This window comes from Acyrthosiphon pisum, chromosome A1 (genome assembly GCF_005508785.2).
Source record: "Acyrthosiphon pisum isolate AL4f chromosome A1, pea_aphid_22Mar2018_4r6ur, whole genome shotgun sequence".
NCBI lineage: Eukaryota > Metazoa > Arthropoda > Insecta > Hemiptera > Aphididae > Acyrthosiphon > Acyrthosiphon pisum.
Genome location: NC_042494.1, coordinates 7,150,378 through 7,174,466, shown reverse-complemented (window position 1 = coordinate 7,174,466; position 24,089 = coordinate 7,150,378).

Below are 24,089 nucleotides of genomic sequence, written 5' to 3'. Positions count from 1 at the left end.
TAACTGTGATTGGTTATAACTTTTAATATTTATTGTTTTAATTATAATTTATAAGTACCCTATTCGGACTTTTTTTTAGCGTATCTGATTCATAGTTTTGATTTTTTGATAATATACTTAATTTTATATTTATATGTGCGTATAAAAACCAGGAAATTACTGTACTCGTGAATAGATAACTAAAATAATTATTAGTTAATTACGATAATCTTTTTTTTTTAAGTCATAACTAAATTTTTCAACACAGTCTGTTATAATTTAAGTTACTTTTATAATAAATGTGCAATAAATTATTAATATTTTAAAAGCTTGCACTTATATGACTACTTAGTATGACAATATTTATTAAAATAGCAAGAAACAATGTTTGTATTACAATATTATATTTTAATGACAATTTTTAAAAACTATAGATACGTATTATGAGTTTTAATTTGTATATGTATGGTATAAGACGACGCTTCGCTGTGGCTGGCCACAATGCCTCCATATGGCCTCCAAGGCCAGGAGAAGCTAAGAATAAGTGCTCGGTCGCATCCCGGGGAGCTTCCTAGATACTCACACTCCCCTTCCAAGGACGCCATCAAGAGGGAAGAGCAAATTACGACAGTCTTAGACAACTAAGACGTCGTGGACACGGCAAACTATTCTGGACATTAACGGCTTGGGAGAACGGACCTGAAGGTGCCACTGTCATATCATATGAGCAAAGCACTGACTTGCCACGGTTGCTTTCAGCATTACTTGCGTCCAGCAGGGCAGGGCTGTCAGTGCGAGGTGCCATCTCTACAACAGCGACGACGACCCCGTCAACTACACTCTGTTCAAGTGCCAGTATTGGAGTGATCTGAGGGATGAATTCGACGCGTGCCTGGGACGCCCTCCGGTCGTGGGGGACATGCCGTCTATTCTTTGCGGCTCAGCCTTCGAAGACTTACCACCTGATCACCCAGTGAGGGTCAAGGTACTCAAAGATGCATAGGAGATGTTCAGGATCTTTTAGAAGATAGTGGAAGAAATCCTGACTTTTGAAGAAGAGAAGGTGGTGGTGAGGTAGGCAGAGGAATCGTAACGTAAGGGACAGGAGAGCGGCGGGCTGAGACTATCTCGCGATGTGGCAAATCAGAACGTGAAGTCCAGGGCGGTGGACTCCGGTCATCACTCATCATCAACGATCTAACCAACTGGAAACAATTGTGAGGGGATAAGGTACATCATACCTATCCCAATGTTGTTGTTATTAATCAATATTAACTGTACATTCTCAGCCTCTGGGGTGGCCCAGAGGCTACGCATACACGCTAGCGTTAGCTATGGCAAGTAGTCTTCAGTTTCCTGAGAATACGGTAAACTTTGTAAACTTTGTATAATATATTAATTTACTTTAATAAACGATAGTGGCGCTGTTCCGGCAGGATCGTCGATACTACGAAAAAAAGGTAATGTTCTTAAATTTAATTTTGATAATAGTTCAATTCAATATAATAGTGGAGCTAACAACGTAATGTTGGTTCTGACTTCGGCTGATCACAAATTTGTTATTTTATATTTTTATACATGTTTGAGGTTGAGAAAACAAATATTACACTGACATACATCCTACTAAGAAATATAATTACAAGCATATTATTTTATATATAATATATTTATATATTATTATGTGCGTTATGACGTTATACCTTATACATTTATATATTAATATGTTATCTAATACCTTAAGTACCTATAAATTTTTATTTGATTTCATAATATTATTCACATGATTTTATCTCACCTCAACGACTAAAGATCTGGAATTTTTTAATTCGAAACGTTATAGTTGTTGTCAGCTTCAACGATGGTGTAAATGTGTAAAATCATATTTTGTATGATGATGTGTGTTTTGCAGTCTGCAGTAATAATAATATTTTTTCAAACGGTTTTTAGTTATTATTATTATTTTCATTATAATGTATGAAATAATAATAATCGAAAGTCAACTCGGTATTGGACTTGCGCAACGGATTGCTATGTATACAAGCACTTCCGTTTAATGTCAATTCAACGTCGAAATTGAAAGCAAACAATACGATTCCTTGCAGAAACTAAGATATTTTTCTAACAAAACCCACTTTTTTTTTTTTTTTTTTTGAAAAAAATCATCGTGATAGAATGTTTTGTTGTCAAACGACCTTTATTCTTTTGCTGAAACAACATCGTTTTACAGACTAAATCGTGTATTTGTGTTTGTTTTCTTCTCTTTTTCGACCGTGATACAAATCTTGGAAACAGAGCGACACAATATAATATAATAATACTGCACCGCCAAATTTAATTCGACTCGTGAATTTCACTACAATATTATAATATAATAACAATAGATTTTTGAGGGACAGAGAGAGACAGAGAGAGATAGAGAGAGGCACAGAGACAGAGATGAGGAGCGAAATCAATTTTTGCATCATTGTTTCGTTATATTCGAAAACGAGCGATGCGAACATCGTCCGTAAGTATATTATAATACGGTGGGTTATCGAAAGCCACACACAATGGATAAACGTGTATAAAGCGTACGGCGGCAATTGTACTTCAAAACGACGTTAACATTTATATACACGTATATATAATATTATCGATCGAAAGCATTAGTATAGTATTTAGTTGTTAATCCGCCATAAAGGTACGTGTGTGTGTGTGTGTGTTGGTTTAGAGCACACGATCATTTTTGAACAGCCGAACGGCCAGGTCTGCCGGCACAACACACCGCACAGGATTAAAGGTTCTGGTTATATGTAGGCACATATTATATCGGTAATAATTTCTAAATAACCATACACTACTGCGTTTATACTTTGCAATTTTATACACACACACACACACACACACACTAACGCGCATTATAACATGTCTATTAATACAGCTCGCTGCTGCTGTACCTTGGTGTAAGCGAACCTTGTTTCGTCGAGAACTTAGGCACCTTGGTCGAGAATACATCTAGATACCTAATATTGTGAGTGTCTATAGTGTCAAGGTAGGATTTTTAACGTTGGTACCAAATTATTTGGTGGTCTGACGCATGTATATGGTCGTGTTTTTAATGTAGAGAAGTTGTTGAGAGTTGAACTAGTTTAAAAGCTCACTTTCGGTTGTCTCTGATGTAAATCGGACTGGATGCGCAATCAACCTACAGCGAATTGGAAAGGTAACCCGTCAGGTGTTTTTTGTTTTTCAAAAAAGTGTAACGTTCAAACTGTTAAACCAAATACAAGTAAAACAGACTGTATAAGTGTCTAGTTGCCAATCGTCTTTGTTGGTGCGGATACAGTATTACAGTGTAAAGTTCATAAAATTCAATTCCTATCAACGTTTTTTGAGGGGTTTAAAATATTGTTTAAATACTTGAAAGTAAAAATATTTAATGTAGTTTTTCAATTCGATAATTGGTAAACTGGTAAGTACTATGTAATTATAATTCGGTAATAACATTTTTGTTGATCCTAATATCAATAATTATATTATTAATTGTAGATACTAAACTCAAAAGACCCTGCATTTAATTGTAAGAAAAATGTAATTTATTATGACAATGTGTTGATTAATTATTATAGTATTAATATACCAGAGTGGGTATAACTATACAGTCTTAATATTTTCATACATATTTTGCTCTATAAAACTTTCAGAATATAATATTAATACGATTTTTAACAAACAGTTTAATTCTAAAAAACATTTACTTTGCGTAATATTACCATTTTTAAGTGGATTAATAACTAAAAAATAAAACTACGTTTAAAAAAATGCATACATTTTTTGGTTTGAATATTCATGCAAATTTTAATTATAATTATGTATGCACTATGCAGTATGTTTTTTTATAAGTCTTCATTGAATGAAAAACAATGATAAATTGTGCATAGTTAATTACGCCATATAAAACCAATCAGCTATCTACTTGCCCCCTATTATAGTATTATTGGACATATAACGTACAGTAAAAAAATAATGGTTGCCTATACAAAATATATAATAATTTTTAGTTAATAATAATATTATACTAGATAATATTAAACTATGCATTAACGCGTGGAAAAAATGTTGAATAAAACATTGTTATAGAATTTAATATAAATAAATTGTCTTTATTCGAAAAAAAAGTATAAGTACGAATGTCTTTTTGGGAGTTTTCAAATTACGTGTGAAGAGCATAATGTCACACAATATTATTATTAATTAATGTTTATAATTACTATAAAAGTAGTTTGTAAATAATTTGTAAGAATATAATATTTTACTAGTCTTATTCAGTATGGTTTTATAGTTTTAAGACTTATATGTTTAATTTTCGTACATAAACCGTAAAATAACATTACATATTATTTACATTACATTATAAAACAGTATTCTATTTTTGATTCTGTAGCCCTATAGAATATTTCATTAAATCGAAATGACAAACGCTTATTAAATGTTTTTTTTTTTTAATATTTATTAGAATATATACAATCTGTAATATTATTTACAATGAGCATATGAGCGGAATTTACAATGACTGTGATAGCGTGAGGGGAGTAGCTACCCAGCAGTAACACTCGACGTGATTATTAAATGTAACAATAAAATAAGTTGATTTTTTTATGATATTTCAGTATTTAGTAATCGATGGCCAGACTTTACAATACCTAATTAATTTTTCCGGTTGCAGGACGGACATACTTACGCCCTGAAAAGCATATTGTTGTGGCCTTTGTAGTAAACTAATCGTCTATGATCGATAAAAGCTTCAACGGGCCTCTTTTTGCGATGTCTACCCACTGGTATAATACTAATGATATATAACTTTGTTTGCTTAATATCCAAAGTCTATTATATGCGTGGGTTTTTTTAGTTGTCTTTCAGACAAATAACTTCAAAGTTTAATGAGTGTAAATGATACATAATAGAGTCAACCCCGTCTACCTTTTGATTATGAATTATTATAAATAGCGATTTGTGTTGTTTATTTTAGTAAAGGTTGTTGCTTGATTCTTTATTAAAGGAGAAAATGGAAGTGAGCATGCTTAGTGAATAATCCTGTACATACTATTATATATATGTGGTGTCTGGTAGTTAGTGTGTGAACTACTACAGAAATCATTGTTATCTTCAGTTGATGGCAACTGGCAAGAGCCAATAATTACTGCAAGGGATGTAAAAGCTGGTTTACTTACCTATCTTGATTTCAGGAAATGATCCAAAACATTGTTTTAAGATAGGCTCTAAAAACTAAAGAATCAGAAAACGGAAATTATCAGTTGTAAATATATTCTAATTATTAAGAAAATACCTACCTAGGTAGTTTCCTTCGAATTGATTGGAGTAGATTTTTTTTTTAACAACATTCAACTGTATAATAATATTATAATGTCGTACCCATATGTTATAAGTCTTTTAAGGTATTTGGACAATATTGGATTCGGCTCTATACCGTATATATATTTAAACGCTGGATTAGCATCTCAGAGAAATCATGAATTATACATTTTAATCGCATTAGAAACTGCATATTATGATATGATATTAAAATAAATAATATAAAATAGATAGTTTCGAAGAGCTGCAGCAGACCTCCTGCCGGCAGCGGCGTGTTTAGAATATTTTAGAAGCCAAGGAAACAAATCTAAATATCGGCATGTTATTAAACCGTAGCTAGACGATAATAATATTATAACAGCTGCTGCGAACACCGCTCGTTTTAACTGCATTAGGGGTTAGTTCGTAGACTATTATTTAATATATTGTTATTATATATATTTAATACAAGCGCAAAACGCACTGAAGTTAACAACGCCACTGAATGATGGTACAATCAAATAACGATTGGTGCACATGCGATAATATTATACGATGTCATATCTAAATTATTATCAGTGACAATAAATACCCGAATGTTTCGAGTTTGTGAAATAAAAATCGAAAAGTGACACGTTAAAGTTATTTTTGCGTGCCGTGTTCGCTGTTAGAGTATATAGGAAGAGCACGTATTTTATTTTTATACAATATATTTTGCGTCCATCAGGACAGTTATAATAAGGTATTTAGAAAAGATATTGTCTATCGTACTGCTGCAGAAACTGGTACCTTTAGATTTATTCAGTCACGGCCTTTGATTATCTGTTTAAAAGGTGTATAATAGTCACTGTTTTAATAGGTTAAGTATCCGTGGTTAATTTCAATTAGTTCCAAAAGCTAACAACTTTTTTCAAACAATATTAAATTTTATTGAAACACGCGATATACTCATTATTCGCTCCTAATACCTGACATAAAAATACAATACTATACAAAAAGCACTAAATCAAAGAAGCTGCAAATATATTTACATTTTAAAAATGTAAACGTTTTGTTTAAAAGTTAGGGTTTTATTCTCATTTTGGTACTTAATATATACCGGGTGATTATTTTATCATTGAACCCTCATTATTTCAAAACGTATAATTATTATTTTAATAAGTTAGATAAAATCCCATCATTTTTAAGCCACCCAAAATAACATTAAAACATAGTTTAAAATTAATGGGGTAATAATTACCTTACACGACCTTAGTGGCGTAACCATATGGAGGTTTTGAGTGTTTAACCCACCCTCTACCCCCCCACACACACAAAAAACTTTTTTTCCCCTAATAAATGTATTATTTATATAAAAAATTTAGTTTAATTTATACTTAACACCCCATTCATAATCAAGCGCCCACTGAAGGTTTAGCAAGCAATTCATTACCTATAATAGTTGTGTATTTCTGTATAACGTGTCGAATGTTGATACGTATTATAAATGTACAATCTTCTAAGTAAATGTTTAAAAAAAAAAAATAATGAGAAAATTATGTAATTGACGCTGACGTTTTGATGAAACGACCTGTATAAATATTTATGCTTATACCTAGGTATACCCGAATAAATATCAAGGAGTATAAAAATCACCATGTTTTACATATTTTTTTTATTTCCGACATGGTTAATGAGGTTTAAATAATAGTTGTGCACTAATTTAATCGTTATTATTACTATTTGCTATACTGTTGTCAATTTCACAATTAATCGGTCGCCAGCAGAATTCTAGTTGGTAGTTATATAATAATTGCAGATAATGCAAGAGTGTAAACGGTCAACGTTTCATAAATATCTTGTAACATTTGTTTACGTGGACGTATAGATAATAACATATCAATAATGACCATAATATAGAGATTATTTTATGATGACAATAATCATTTTAGATTCCTAGTAGATCAATTATATTGGTTTTACAATAATATATGTTGTAGTCGATTTATATAGGCATTTTAAATTGTCAATATTGTCAATTTTTGTTTTATATTTTACCATAGTATTGAATTTTATTTCTTCCTTAGTTAAAAATCTTCTCAGAAGTTGTACTTATAGGCTATTGCAATTATGTTTAAAGTTCAAATTTTGACAAAATTCGTCAATTCACAGCCTTGTGTGAAGCCATCAGATTCCTCATATGATTTTCAAACAACAAATTAATTTTAAAACATCAGAAATCTAAAGTGCATCTGCATATCTCTAGACATTTGAAGTTTAAATATTGATAGAAAAAAAATTGATATTTAAATGAAAAATAACGATTTTTTCCAACTTTTTTATTTATTTTGTTGTAATTCAAAAAAAAATTAATTGTTAGGACTTCAAACATTTCATTATTACGTACTTTATTATTTCTAGACAAAGTATAGTATTATTATACATATTATATATATATATATATTATATACCTACCTACTTAAATTGAATTTTTGATACATTAAGATTAACTTTAAAATATTTATACCATGATCCGCACCATATGTCCATATGGTGTCTATTGCAGTCTAAGTTATGATGGAATTGATTAATAAGATAATTAGAATAATTTAATATAATATGGGATATTGGGATATATTTAGGAAAAAAATAGTTCAATATAACATATCACTAATATAAAAATAAATTATTCTTTATAAAGTTTATGCGTATCATGATGGACGAACAGAAGTTCAATTTTTTCAACAATTTGTATTCCATCTTACATACCTACATTATGTTAGTCAATAATTGTTTTCAAATAAATAGCTTCCTTATTATTTATCGATCAGAATAAATACGTTAATATTTTATCGTTTGAAATTACTATACGCTGTATCTATAAGTGCATATAAGTGTAAAATAATTGTTATTTGACTTTTCAATACAAACAACTTTGGTCACTTTTCAATTGAAATAAATGGAAGTCAAGTCGGGACATTTTGTGACTGTATGGTATACTCAGTGAGTGCATAGCAACCTAGTAATTGATAGAAGTGGTTGGATTTCTTGTTCAATCATCTGCGTTTTATTTCTATCTGAAATTTGATTATTTACAAGAATGATAGCTAATCGATAGAGGGATCGCGGATCGGATCCAGTTGGCTAGGCCTAAGCCTAGTATGAGTATCCCTGGTTGCGTGATAAATCCCTATGAAAGTTACAGGGAATGTATTTCACTTATCAACAATATTGGGATGGGGATCTGTCGTCCACAGGCCCGCTCAAATAAGTGGCGTTTGTGGTACGACATTGGCCCCTGAATACGTGGCTTAAACAAGCGCAGTTGTGTGGGGGAGGGAGCGGGAAACGTAGATGATAGTATATATAGGTTCTTCGTCTGTGCGCTGGTGGTTAGACTTGTAACCTCGGTAGTGTGGTTATTCCAAAAATGGGTGTCGTTGACGTTCGCGGCGGCGGTGTGTTCCTTTACCGTCTTCCCGGTTGCAAGTAGGCAATCCGCGAAACGGTTGTCGGAAGAACTGTGTAAGCTCCTTGGTGAACCGACAGGTGTAGCATCGCTGTTAGGTACTTAGGTTATAATAATATGGCTTACGTGAGTTTATATTATTCCAAAAAGCGGTGGCAATCTACTTATCGCGTACGGTTGTTGTCGTTGGTGGCAACGGATTGGCGAATTCCCAGATCACTGAATCCCAGTTCACCATTACATAATTTTCCGACCATCAGTATTTATGTAGTTAAATGAAATAAGAAAATATATTATTTATATACATAAAAACTATTTGACGTAATAACAATAATTAGTATAATCTAATATAATTATATGATTATGTGGTTTGGACATTACTATACGTTTACATTTTTCAATATTGGATGACGGCAACTATATTATGTTTGTTCATTGTTGTATAGTTATAATATGTTCGTTACAGTACCTAGACAGTGTTAAGTCCACGCTGTAATTTTTAATTGTTTATATTTTGTATTCATAATTCATGTTTGAAAACCGCATATTATATAACCAATATATTATATAATATACATCTCCGGTATGTATTATTTATTGTATTGATTGATGTAAATTATCTCGTGATTAGTACCTCGGGATAAGATAATCAAATAGCTTAACAGATTTCGATAGTATAACAGTTGCATTGTTATACCAATTGAATCACTCAGCACATAATATTATCGTTGTCAGCGAACTGGACACAAACCGGCGGATTATCGTCGTTGGAGAACTACGAGTGTTCGTCAGGTCTGATTGGCAATATTGTCGTGTGATACTACAGTAAGTGCAAGGGAACGCTGGTGATCGTTAGCACCTATAGTTACATCGGTTATTGCTTGGCTCTGGTAGACTTATGTAATACTGTCTCTTTGATCATTATTTTGAAGTGTATTGATTGAAGGTGGGAAGAAGTTGAGAAGAAGTGATTATACTAGGTGTAGTGCTTATACTCACTACTCTATATTTGGTGGTCAGTATTGGTTGGCCGTCCGGAAGTGGATTATGTCGTGCACTGTCCATATGCGTTTCTCCGTCGTCATATTCATCACCGGTATACTGGGGTAGAACCGTATGTTTGACCCGAGTGATTGTATTGGGAATATGAGTTTATTCCCTCGTTGAACTCATATTTCTTCACGTATGGTTTTGTTGTGGGTTTTTGTGTGTGCGTATACAGTTCCCTATTACGCACCATTTTTATGTAAACATTTTTTAACATAAAACCGGAGAGGTGACCGAAAATAATTTGCACAAAGTGTGTAGATTTTTATATTTTAATTTATAATAATACATACTTATAACACGGTGGATGAGTATGAAATTATTAAAATACCATCATGCACTGTGTGTGTATTCGTATATGTACATTTAAATGAATATTCATTTTTCATAGGTATTTATACTATAGTGTTTAAAATAATAATACTATAATAGTGTAGAATAAAATGATTTAAACAAAATATGACACTGTCTAGTGGGTGAAAAATGGGTAAAAAATCATAATATAATGAAGATACTACTTAGGCATGTACTTACTACTTATATGATTTCGATCGGTTTGACACTCACAACACTTAAACATAGTTATACTGTTGTTATATATTTCCCGTTAAATTTATTTTTAAACTCAATTAGCAGTATCCATCTATGTAATTATCTGTATTATACATAATACAGGCATCGAGATCTTTCATAATTAATTTTTACAAATTGCGACGATGATAACTTTTATGTTGATCATTACTAAATAATAACGTAAATGGAATTACGAACGTAATTAATACAACAACATTATACGGCTTATTGTGGTCTTGTGGATCAAATAAAAACAAAGGGAATTTTTTTTTTTTAATTAGACGTTGCTCAATTCACGTGTCCCATAGTTATGGTATTCGAATGAATAATAAAATATAGAAACGAGTTATTACATTTTTAAAAAGTAAATATAACGAGCCCCTCTCTTGTAATATATATTTGTACTTACATAAATAAAAGTTTGATTCTCAAACTAATTGGAAATTATAAGTCGTTTATATCTAGTAATAAATTAAACAGTACCTACTCTAGATATTGTCCATCAACCATTTTTACTGAGGTTTGCTTTTAAAGTGATATATTCTTCTATTAGACATTTTCTCAAATAGAGAGAAATACTGCAGCATTGCAAGGCGATGTATAATTATTTTAGTCTGAAAAACATCGTGTTCCGGCTTACCCGTATTAAATTATTAACCGTTTAACTCGTTTAGCTGTACGATTGCCCACACGAAAGGTATCGAAACGCGAGTGTTTAAATACGACTCTACTAGTCTATAGTATGTATAATAATATATATCAACTATATACTGTTATATAAAGTAAATGCGTGTATATAATAGTTTAATGAAATTAGCAATAATAATAACAATAACAACATACCTATTATTATTTTAATATTTTGTTGCGGAAAAAAAACCAATTAGGTACTTTTAGGTACAATTATAATAGTTTACGGAATTTCAAACTTATGAGTCACATTTCGCACATATTAACATGTTGTAAAATATGTTATAATATAATAATATTGATGTAGATTTATAGGTGGAGATTCTTTAAAATATTTGAGGATTTGCCTACCTATTTGTCTTACCAGTTACCGTTACAATATTTTACTTTTTTTATTGAACTTTTTGTCGTGTATACGAAACCGGCCGGACTGATCAGAATAAATAAATAATTGTATCGAACTAAAAAATCACAGTAATTATATTTTATAAACTACCGTCCACCTTAAATCATGGTGTAGTTCGTATCAAAATTACTTATAAGTTATAACATTGTGACGTGTCATTGAATTTAGATTTTAGATATCATATTTTGACGCGTTTGACACTATGTATACCTATGTATTATAGGCATTAGATGGTTTTGGGACTCATTTTTTTTTTATAATCATTAGTTATCACTATATAAAAAAAGGTACCTCCCGAGTTCCTGTATGTGTTTATTTTTATTTTTCAATATGAAGTGCTCCAAAAGTTTCAATGTTTACCCACCTATAGATCGGCACATTTACCTGTACAGATTAGTATTTAAGAGGACGTCTTACCGATAATTTTCATTACATAAACACGCTGACTAGGAACGTCTACAACTGATTTCAAAACAATTACAGAGATAAAACAAACAATAATATGCAAAATATTATGTTTAATTGTATAGGCGATAGTAATACCATCGTGGCAATGCATAAATTGAAGTTTAGGACTTTGACTATTATCGCCTGACGTATTATTTGAATAATTGCTTTGCTATATTTTTCAAGTTCCCTTGTAGTATTTTTGCTTATACTAATATAACATTTTTTTTTCTTAATTTATGTTATTAAAATGTATACATAAGTTTTAAAGAAATAATTAGTTTTAAAATGCGTACATAGTAATCTTATCAACCATTACATTAACTGGTTTAACTTAAACACTAATTTATTTTAACTTTGAAGTACTATTAAGTAATTAAAAATAAAGATATTTGTTTATATTGTTTTATGATTTAGCTTTATTTTTTTTTATCTCGCGCTTTAATATTTTCTTGGTAATTAATAATAATTACTAAATCACGACAAAATAACATATACTTATATTTAAAACACACAATTAAAACACGTCATTAATATAATATATTAAAATGATAATCAGCTATTATATTCCCTTAATTCTTAAATATTTTATACCTTTAACATTAGACTAGAAAAAGCATAGATACACTCCGTTTTTATTTTTAGAGTGAATGTCTCTTCTTATAGAAAACATATATTTATTATTTAATAATACCTATAATAGTATAGTGTTATGTAAAAGCTGTGCTACTTTAAAGATTATTAGAAAGGCGTTGGACAATGTTCGATTAAATAATAAATATCGTATTTTCTGAAAACAAAAAAATAATCGAAGTAGAACGAGTTGTTAACAATATATAAGACTCAAAATCTACAGTTTGATAACCACCTAATATTAACATGTATGAATTAACTGATGAATTGCGTGTTTCTGTTGAATTTTCTAAAAAATTGCCGAAATGAATCGGTTTAGCGTCTTGCACAACGTCTGTCGAGTTTATTATTGAAGGTTAAATCGCTTATCGAATTAGTATTTCATAATTTTTCACCTCGTCTTTATTTTACGGGCGCGCGACTGTTGTAGCCGGTATACCTACGCACTTAATTTGCGTATATTATATCGTAATTACAGAAAGAAAAATGTATTAACTAAAAATGATTAATCTCACACGTAATATTCGAATTGTAACTACACTGTATATCGTCACCACACGCGATGTAGCAGAAACGTTATATCATATTAAACGTAAATAAAAATAACATAATATATCAGACGAGGCCGCTGATATTGGTTTGATAATATATGGGTACGCCTTGTCACTTCGAGCGATAGTGCATTTTTGACGGACACGAGATTAAAAAAGTGTCCGTGTTACTATAAGCTTATACACAAATTATATGTTTTTCCGACGAGAGAGTGAAAAAGTACGAGAAAAAAAGGGGCGCGAAAACGATAAAGTCGAGTTCAGAGAACGCACGAGTATTGCGGGATTTAACGATGGCGGTGGACAAATATATCGACGTGGTTTTATTTTGAAGGGGTGCTTTGGGCGAGGGGTAAGGTTTGCTCTCGTTATATATTTAATTTAATTTTAGCTCTCTCTCTCTCTCTCTCTCTCTTTATTCTTCTCTCGGAATCTTTACGTCTCAATCTTTCACTCTCCATCCGCGAGTCCCTCGCTCAAACAAAGCAAACACCCCTTTACCTATCTTGGAGCTTATTATGAAAGGGGGTGCAGGTGGTGGCGTAAACCTAATTGGGGAGTTACGTGACGTATTTACTCGTATAGTCGCATATATACGCGTGACACCATCTTGTGCAATTTATTTATTTGTGTACCATTCTAAGTATTTTGTAGATCGATATGAATTATAGTATCGAAAAACGCAATCTAAAATTAGGTAGTATTTTTTTAAAACAATCGGCACGCGTTTTTGATAGCAAAATAATTCACTGTTAATTAGTTAACATTCAGAGCATTAAAATGTTTCAATCTGACCAAATACCAATAAAATAATATTTATATTTATGGCTACACCAGTATATCGAAAACATTTTGATTTTTTTAGAAACAATATGTGCTTATATATGAGCAGTACTTAGTGTTTTTCTTAAATAGGAAAATCTATAATTTTCAATTTTTCACAATCCATTTGAAAATGTTCTAATTTCTATTGCTCATTAACTTTTGAAAAATCTGCGTTTAAAAATAAGGATTTGTCGTGAATATACTTTGAGCAATTACACGCGATCGGACTTATGTAACATACACAGCATATTATTGACTGCCCGCGTATCATCGTACGACATATTATATTATTATTATTATACAGCGTGGGACTGTGGGAGAGAGAAAGCTTTTTCGGTGGACAAAAAAATCGGAGAGATGAGGACGAAAAACCTACCGACCTAATCATGAATTTGGTACGCGCGGCTCGCTGGCCAGAAGGCTACATAATACTATACATGTATGATAAAAAAAAAAATCATTTTCGACGTCGTCCTCGGACCAGTTTGGCGGTCGTATTTCTTTTCTTTTTTTTTTTCCGTTCGTTTCGGATAGGATAAACCGAGAGCGGACGATAATAATTACAGCTTGCGGGTGCGCAAATCAACGTCGGCGGCTATTGCCGACGCACAAGGTGAGTCGGTGGCGAATAATATAATATAATACATAATAATAATATAATGACGACGACGGCGCATCGGTCGAGGAGGTGTACGTGCGGGCGGGCGGCGAGAGTGAGCGAATGCGCGCACGCGCGTGTGTCGTTTGGTAAAAAAAAAAACCGTTTTGTGAAAGTGTTAGCTCATGCGAATAGGTTTCAAGGTCGATGGGCATGTGTATAATAATAATAGTAATAATAATGATAATAATGAAATAAAAAACCGTCACCGCGCCGTCAACGCAGCGTGTGCGTGTGTTCAGCCGACGAAGAAAGGAAACTGGCTTCGCCGAATCGCACAAAAACCATATATATACCTATATATTATAATGTACCTATCTACAACACAAAATAAAAAAACGGTAGCGACGGGCCCAAATAACATTTCGATTTTTTTCAACGACACGTTTTCTTTCTACGCTAATATTTTTATACCATAACGCCGGCGGCGCAGTCATATCGTAATGATATCGTCTTTGTTGTGCGATTTACAATTTATTTTATTTTTATTTTCGTCCGGTCGCTTGTACGAAAATTATGTCCCATATATTAGTAGTTAGTCCGTTCGGAATAAGTAACTACAATACTTAATGTGCTACGCAGTTATGCGCGGTAGTTGTTAGTTATTTGTTTGCTTTTCAAATAAAATGCCTATAAGTCTATATATGACTTATAATACTTGTTTCTATAATTATAATAGTTAGGTAGGTATAATTACTAATTTATTTAACCATTATACAAGTTGGCCGTCGGCGATAACAACGTGTTATTATAACCGTTTTAATACGAAATGAATTTAGACACAAATTCGGAGTAATAACAAAACTATATATTATTATTAATTATTATAGATAATAGACATGAAAACTAAAAAGTAAATCTAGGTATTCATTTGTATTATCAAACACTCAATATCATTACACGTGTAGGTACTTATATATCTATGGCTTTATTTTATAAGCGCAGATTCTAGCTAGTAAGTAGTGTACATTATTTACTTAAATATAGCAAATTGGATTGTCACAGCACAGGCTCATACAATTATATTCGTAGGCAGGCTATACTTATATTAATATCGGCCAAGTGTACTGCTGCAGGTACCTACATGATGGTTTAACCAGTTTTAGTCTAGTACCAGTATCCTGGTTCACGTTTTGGTGCAATATTTTCGTACATCAAACCCTAGTGATGAAGGATCGTTTTAGTTAAAAACAAGTTCAATTTGACATAAAATGACCCGTCATGAAATTAATAACAAGAATTTTAACTAAAGTCTGATCATTATTCTATTACAAAATACTTAATTTTTATAAAGTTTTAAACATTTTCCATTTTATAAAAAAAAAATGTGATACTCAAAAATCTAGCAACTTACTATTCTAGTATACCTAGTTAAAGCTAAAAATGTATATGTCAACCACTAGATAGTATGAATGATTGAAATAAGTATTATTTTTTTTTTAACTGTTCTAAACCTATATTATTTAAGTCTTTTAAGTGTAATTTTTACTGATTTTTATATATGATTTCGTAATTACGGAACAACCATTAACTAATAATAGTACAGCCATAGGAGTCATTGTATCTCTTGAAAATTACTTTAAAATAGAATTTACAAATATTTAAATTTAAAAATTATATTTGTTCGTTATTGTGTTATTAAATTTGCCTATATCGAACCCCTTTAAAATACGAAAAATATCTTTTTAGTTAAAAATGAATACCAAAAAACAATTTAAATTAAACATTTTAATATTTAATTCAATTAATTTAAATCTTTTTAAATAATTACTGCTGCATTAATAATGGAACTGATATTGTCAGCTTTGTTCATTTTATTGTTCTTGATCAGTATCCAATATTAACACTTTCAATATCATTTGTTTTACAAAATATTAAAACACCTAATGAGATATTTATGGATATCAATAATTTATAGAACTTAAAATTTATTTCTAGAAAAATAGGACGAAACCTCATTGAGTAAGTAACTATAGTGGTTCTATTTAATTTGAATTCAATGATAAATCAATCAAAAAACAATTATGAGCAAAGACTATCTGAAATCACTCAACCTACATTTCTCAGGAATTTGTATTATATATTCATATTTTGTTTCACGAGCATAAATATATATATATCATCGTTTATAAACAATTTCAAGCATTTACAAATATGTGTGTAAATAACATATAATTTGTCAAAATGTGTATATTGAAAATGGTTACCTTTTTAAGTAATTGTGGAATGTTGAAGGTTTGTAAGTTTTATATTTTTTCAATTATAACAAAATAAAATAATCGTTTGAGGATATAAAGTTATTATATGTTTAAATATACAGTGTCGTCAACATTTTAACTTCAATCGATCATAAAATACTTTTGATGATTTATATAATTTTTTTTTTTTAATTTGCAGTAAAAAACTCATTATTATATCTTGTATTAAATTCTCAAGCGTAGGTGTTAAAATTGAAAATGTTATGCGTTTTTTACTAAAAATTGTATTTTACAAAATAATTTAAATATTTTCTTGATTTTAAAGAATAAATTGAAATTTAAACGCTTAAAAAAATTGTGTTCGTGTAGTTTTTATATTTTTTAATTTCAGTAAAACAACTATTATGAAGAATCATTAACTATATTTTAAGTTTTTTTACTCACAATCAAAATTATTTTTATTCATACTATGTCATTATAAATAATATTTTTAACTCATTAAGTTAAATATTATAAAAAAAATGTAAGTTAAATTTAAAGTATAACTGCATTTTTTTTATCAAAAACTTAGTTTTTTTTATTGATTTTGGACAAGCCATGCTTTACAAAGCTCTGAAATATGTAAATCCGATAAGATTATAAACACGAAAATAAAAATACATAGTACAAATAATACATAAACGAATAAAAGTAATATTATTAAAACAAATAACAGAAGCGGAGACCACCCATCACTGTCTATCAGAAATCATTAATTATTTAGGTAAATTTATTGAGGCATCATACTACTTTGTATAGACATATTATCACCTCGATAGCAACACTGCCTACTTCCCGATAGCTTCCTATTTTTTTTTTTAAATTTATGTGACATTCACACTGTATAGTTAGATTTAAATTGTATTTGTACCTCTTTGTGACTATCATTTGGTGTTTAAATTGTAATAAAATAAATCAATTTTATTTGGCCCATGTGTACAAATAGTTATACGTGTACAATAAATGTCCACTTAAATCAACATTTGTTTCCTATCGTACGTTATTCAATGTATTATGATTTAAAACTGTTTACGTTATTAAATTTCTATTTTCCTTCCCATAGGAAATGTCCCTCTCGCGGTCGTGGCGCGATAAGCAGATTATTTCAAACATATTATTATTTCTTTTGATTCGTTATAATGGTGCGTGACAGTTTGGGATTTTATTTTACTTTATACGCGCGTTGTATATATATGCATTTTTCGTAAGCTTACTGATAAAAGAAAAAATAATATTTTAAATTTTGGGACGTGTCTGCTTTCGTCTTGTCCGCTCACCGCCACCACAATAGGTACCTATACAGTACTTAACTATATTGTATAATGCAGCGCCAGCAGTCCACCGAAAACAATACGCTACTCACGATGTCATGATATTTTTTTATATTTTTTTTTCTATTTTTTCCGTATTCATTTCAATCCCAAACATATCGAATTTCCAAAAATTGCGTATTACGAGAATGTACATAATATTATATCGATTGCACAACACGTGCATTGTCAAACATAACCGGATCGTACATGTTTATGCTCAACTAGCATAATAGTATACCATATTATAATATTATCATTGTTGTTAATTTGAATATTGCATTTATCCCTCATACTTTCTCGTCCATCGCTAATAATAAATTAGTGATATTTTAGATGTAGGTATTGATTTTACAAAGATGTGTATTAATTTTTAATTTTTTTTGTGTCAGTGTACATGATAAGTAGTCGAAGTAATGATTCGATTTTCATCTTCAGTATTTTGTTCGATGGGAATGGGAATCTAGTTGGTGCATTGGGAGGGTAAAAATTTAAGATTTCCAGTAGTTTTCAAAATCACCGAGAAAAACAAAAAAAGGAAAAACGAGAATTTTTACTTGAAATGGTTTTCGACAAAATCGATTTTTGTTATTGGTGTAGCTCTAAAAAATGGCCGTAGATCCATGAAATTTTAACTGAATGTATGTTTATATTAGCATTTTATATACACCATAAAATGTTAAAAGTATATTCACTTGTTTTGAGCTGTTGACGGACCTTGTCAGTTTTCAATTTTTTCAGTTTTTTTTCTATAAATGTCAATAAAATTGTATTTGTTGGGTTTAAATGTTAAAAGGCTCCTCACACATTGTTACAATATCAGGTTAAAAATATTTCAAATACATAGGCAAGATTTTTTTTATAAGATTTTAAAGTTCAAATGTTGACATAATTCATCAAACTGACGATTTACAAATATTTTGTTGTTAAACATTTATAAAATAAACACAGTTCTTTTTAGAGTTATTATAAATTAACATGAGGACGATACATATTAAATAATCAAGAATAACGATTTTAGTTATTTTCTTGTCATTTTATAATATTAATTCAACTTACCGGTTACCGTGTTAATAATAAGTAATTACAATATAAATATAATATAAAATATCCTAGACTGACAAACCGTCTCCGCTCCGATTCGTTTTTCGTATAGGTACAACGATATAATATAATTTAATTCAAATCTAATACCATTCATTACAGTGACCCACTTGTAACCTACTGTACAGCAGAGTGACATCCATACATGTATGTATCGGTAAACTAGCTTATTTTTTTTGTTTGTGCTTTTCAATTATTTTTTGTATTTTATAATTCAAATTTATATAGGTAATATAATAATTAGGAAACGGACTTTAATGCCATAAAAAATGAGAAAAATAACCAAAAAAATATGACTTAATGCCTTAAAAAAATGCCCTAAAAAATTTTAAAAATGTTTTTAAATTCAATAAAAACACAATTATTATTTGGCATGGTATTAAATAATGTCTGAACAACTTCACTTATTCTATTTCTTTTTTAAATTCTAGTGTACGTAAATGTTTTTCTCTACTCACATGTTGTGTCACAGTAAATTTTTTTTCGCCTGCTCTTCTGACCTCACAAACCTTACAAAATAGAACACTTCCATCGGTAGAAATAATCGATTTCCCATATTGTTGAACGTATGAACGCAAACAACATACATCTGAAGTTTTGGCCTTAGGCATTTTCAAAAAACTTTTATTTTTTTAGAATGAATGTAAGCTACATTCTTATCAAATTTTATCCATTATATAAAAATAACTTAAAAATATAACTAAAAATATCCAAAAATGCTCTAAAAATGTAATAAAGTCTTAAAAAAGCAAAAAAAAATTCAAAATAAAGATTACATTTTTCAATTCCTTGATATATGCGATGAACTTTGTGCTTGGAAATCAATGTTTTCGAACATTCAGAAAAAAATGCAACTTACATTCAAATCCATTCCCTAATAATAATAAATACATTTAAACTTATGATAATAAGTGAGTACAATTGTTTTTGTACGTTTTGGTTTTATCCTTAATGAAAAATATAATAAATATTTTTAAACTAGTCATAATATTAGTTATGTAAACGACGGAATGTATATATACGCATTGAAGAATATTTTATGAAATTTTTAGGGATATTATTTTGAAAAATAAAAAAACATAATGGACGTCCTGAATTATTTATAAGAAACAATTATTAATGAGCTTTGTTTATTTCCTTGGCCACCGCGTACCTCCTATTACACTTTATTTAATACATAAAGGCAATCACCTGATTATAAAACATAAAATAATTATATTCCTAGTTTGTATACTTATATATAGGTACAGGAATTGTAAACGTCGAGAGGATTCCCGGGTACAACATCAATTATACGAAGCGAATTGAAATGTTATCATGCCGAAAGTGGATTAATAGCTGTATTATATTGTGTGAATTAAACGCTTTTAGGTGGGTATTTTAGCTACCGGAATGATCCGCTGTAGTCTTTATGGAGTTTTGTCATAAGCTTTTGAATTAAATACTGTGTTTTTTCTCCGTTGTAACCGGATATCATACGCCATTATCATTCAGTGCCGCGTGTCAAATTTGAAAGAATTTTTAAAACGGAAACAAAATCAGTTTAATTCCGATTCACCAATAATTATATTAATGTAATAATATATTTTTATATATTATATTTGTTTATTACAGCCAAATATATGTAATAAAATAATATTATATATACACCGATATCACTACGTATCCTGTCAAGTAGGTATAGATAGGTATGTAAAACAATTTAATTTAAAAAAATATTATGGTATTAATATTATATTATATTTTATGATACATAATACTTACCTACTTATAAGTTATTGGTTATTAAGTTATTATATTACAATTTACAATATTACATAAATATTGATCACACACAGCTGATATTATGTAGCTTGACGTTAAGGTTTCCGCTGTTTGCGGAGATTGGATTCAAAGAATTAATGTTCAAGAAATTTTAGCTCAACATACAATATTATGACGAAGTACCGAAATGATCTAAAAACTAAAATAGTTATATAATAATGACATAATGTACGTAAATTGTATGTGTATTCTAAAACAATGTTTGTAACTTTACGGCAAGTACGAATAATGTAATATTATATTATAATAACTAATATATATATAATACGCATCACCATATATTATAATACCGGAAATGGATTTAAGTTTTCATTTGTTTTTATACCTATCTATTACTGTTCTTACTTTTCATTTCTCGTTACAGCAGCAGATCACCTTAGAGATATCATTTTTTCAATCATATTCATCAGTATAACATAGAACGTTGAAATCTTCGCCCAGGGAATGTATCACATCATTCATATTATTATAGTTGGAAACAAAAATATCGGGTGATATCTTTTTATATCGATGAATGTGTCTCATTATGCGTTTGTTCTTGTACATAATTATTATAATACTTAACTTAAATTAGTAATTAAACTCATGAATAACTAACATAAGTAAACACTATAGTAATTTGGATATCTCTGATATTATAAATAAACGTAAAGAAAATCAATTTAAATTTTCTTATATTCAGTTCAGTTATACAAAATATCTTAGATGTTATCAACTGTAGATCATTAAAAAACAATATTATTTTCCAAACTCATTCTTCAAAAATGTAAAATTGAAAAAAGTTATTATTGCCAAGGGCATTACATGGCTATAAACACACTCAAGACAAAATTATGCCATCCTTCTCCATAACCACAAATGTACCATGAATCATGATATTAGAAGTTTCCACGAACTTAACATATTAATAATTATAATTTTGTTTTGCTTAAAAAATTGTTATTAGTAATATGGTAGGTTAAACTAATTTTTGCCACAAACAAATCTCATATATTATATAACAATATATGGTAATATTATTTCATATAATATTAGGTACTACCTGGCGTGTTCTGTTATTAATGTATAAGGTAAAACTGACCGTATAGAACGTTGTGAATAAGTTCGTGGTGTACCTAAATATTAAATAGCTTAAAATTAATCTAAACATTTTGAAAATTTAATGGTGTACCTATATTGTATATATTATAGTTCGTTATAATTTACGTAGTGGTAAAAAATGTCATGTGCCTACCAATAATATTTTTTGAATATTTTTTTAAATTTAAATATGGAATTTTGTCAAAATTTGAACAAGAAATTTCTAAAAAAACATTGTGTCCTTATATTTTCAATATTTTTTAGTTACGTATGATTTTTAATTTATGAGGAATCTTGTTTTCAATATCAAGGTTTTTGATCAGATATATACATTACCTATTATCAACACTTAGACAAAATAAAATAAGAAAATCAACAATTTTAAATTTCATTAGATAACACAAAAAAGGTTAAATATTTTAAAAATAATCATACTATGTCTAGAAAATGCTAAAATAATAGTTTGTGAATATTTTAATTGAAGCTTGAAGCATTTTTATTGATCCAAAATGCGACAACATAACTACACACATGCATAAAAAAATAAATAATATTAGGCTGTTTTTATATTTATCTAATTATTGTTATTATTTTTGACTTCAATTTTGTTCTTAGGCGTTCATGATTACTTTAATATTAGTTTATAATAATATTAAATTAAGAACCTTTGCCTTTAGAAGTTAGTTATTTCATGTTTCAAAAACATATCTTTATGAGCAATTTTATAAATTATATTAAATATATATGTATATAAATATATTTTAAACTAAATAATTCATTAAAGCTGACTGATAATTACAAACCTATTACACATAGGTACGTATGTGTATTTTTGCGGTTGTACTGCGTATCATATTTTAAAGACACAGTCAGATGATTTAAAAATTCGGCAAAATTATATTATACAGTAGTATATGTATATAGGTACTATAATATTATAATATATGCACATATTATTATGATATGAAACCGAATGCAACTTGTCGCTGTATGTTGATACGATGTGTACATAATGCTTGAAAATTTTGTATTAATTTTAAGTACACTTTCGAATATATATCCATACTATAATCATGTTAGATTACAGTATTAAACTTTATGACATTCACATCATGTCTTTGTTTGTGATTTGATGACGAACAATATATAACATATTATAATAACTCTACCACTACTTCGGTACATTGCGTCGAGGACTGGAGAATTATACGAAAGTGGAAATGTGTAGACACACTGTATAGACTGCGTATTTAGGTAAGTACTACCATAGTACTACTAGTATACTACCGTCCATTGTGTATACAGACGATAATATTTAATGAATTATTATTGTAAGTCATCAGTTATAAAGTAAATCATATATTATGCGCGATGCATATATTAAATATTTATATAATAGTAGGCATATAAATTATAAGTGCAGACGACTAAACGAATGTGGGTGGTGGCTCACGCGCATGAGATAACGCCTGTTTTTAACATTTAGAACAACAAATATCGTTAAAACCATGAATTAAAAAAATTTACTTATAGTGTCTGCCTCGCACTATATTTGAAAGATGATCATAATATAGATAATAATATAATATGAAGTATACGATTTAACAAATAGTTACCAAGATTATTATAGTTACAATGTTCATAACTAAGTGACATTTTAATATTTAAATATAATAATGTACTGTCATAGTTCGTTGTTTCTAATAGTTTAAAATTGTCCCTTGTACGCAGTAAATATTCCATTGCTCTGGTTTTCAGCGAATAATGCATTTTAAAGAATGGTTTATAAAAATCGTTAAAAATGGTCCAAAAATTAGAATTCAAATAAACAAAAATTTGAGAATAAAATAGAGGTGATTATGTTTAGAGATATGTCAGGTACATCTTCCGAGTGTCGAGTGAATACAATATTACGAGCACCGAGCACACACCAACTCACATGCGCA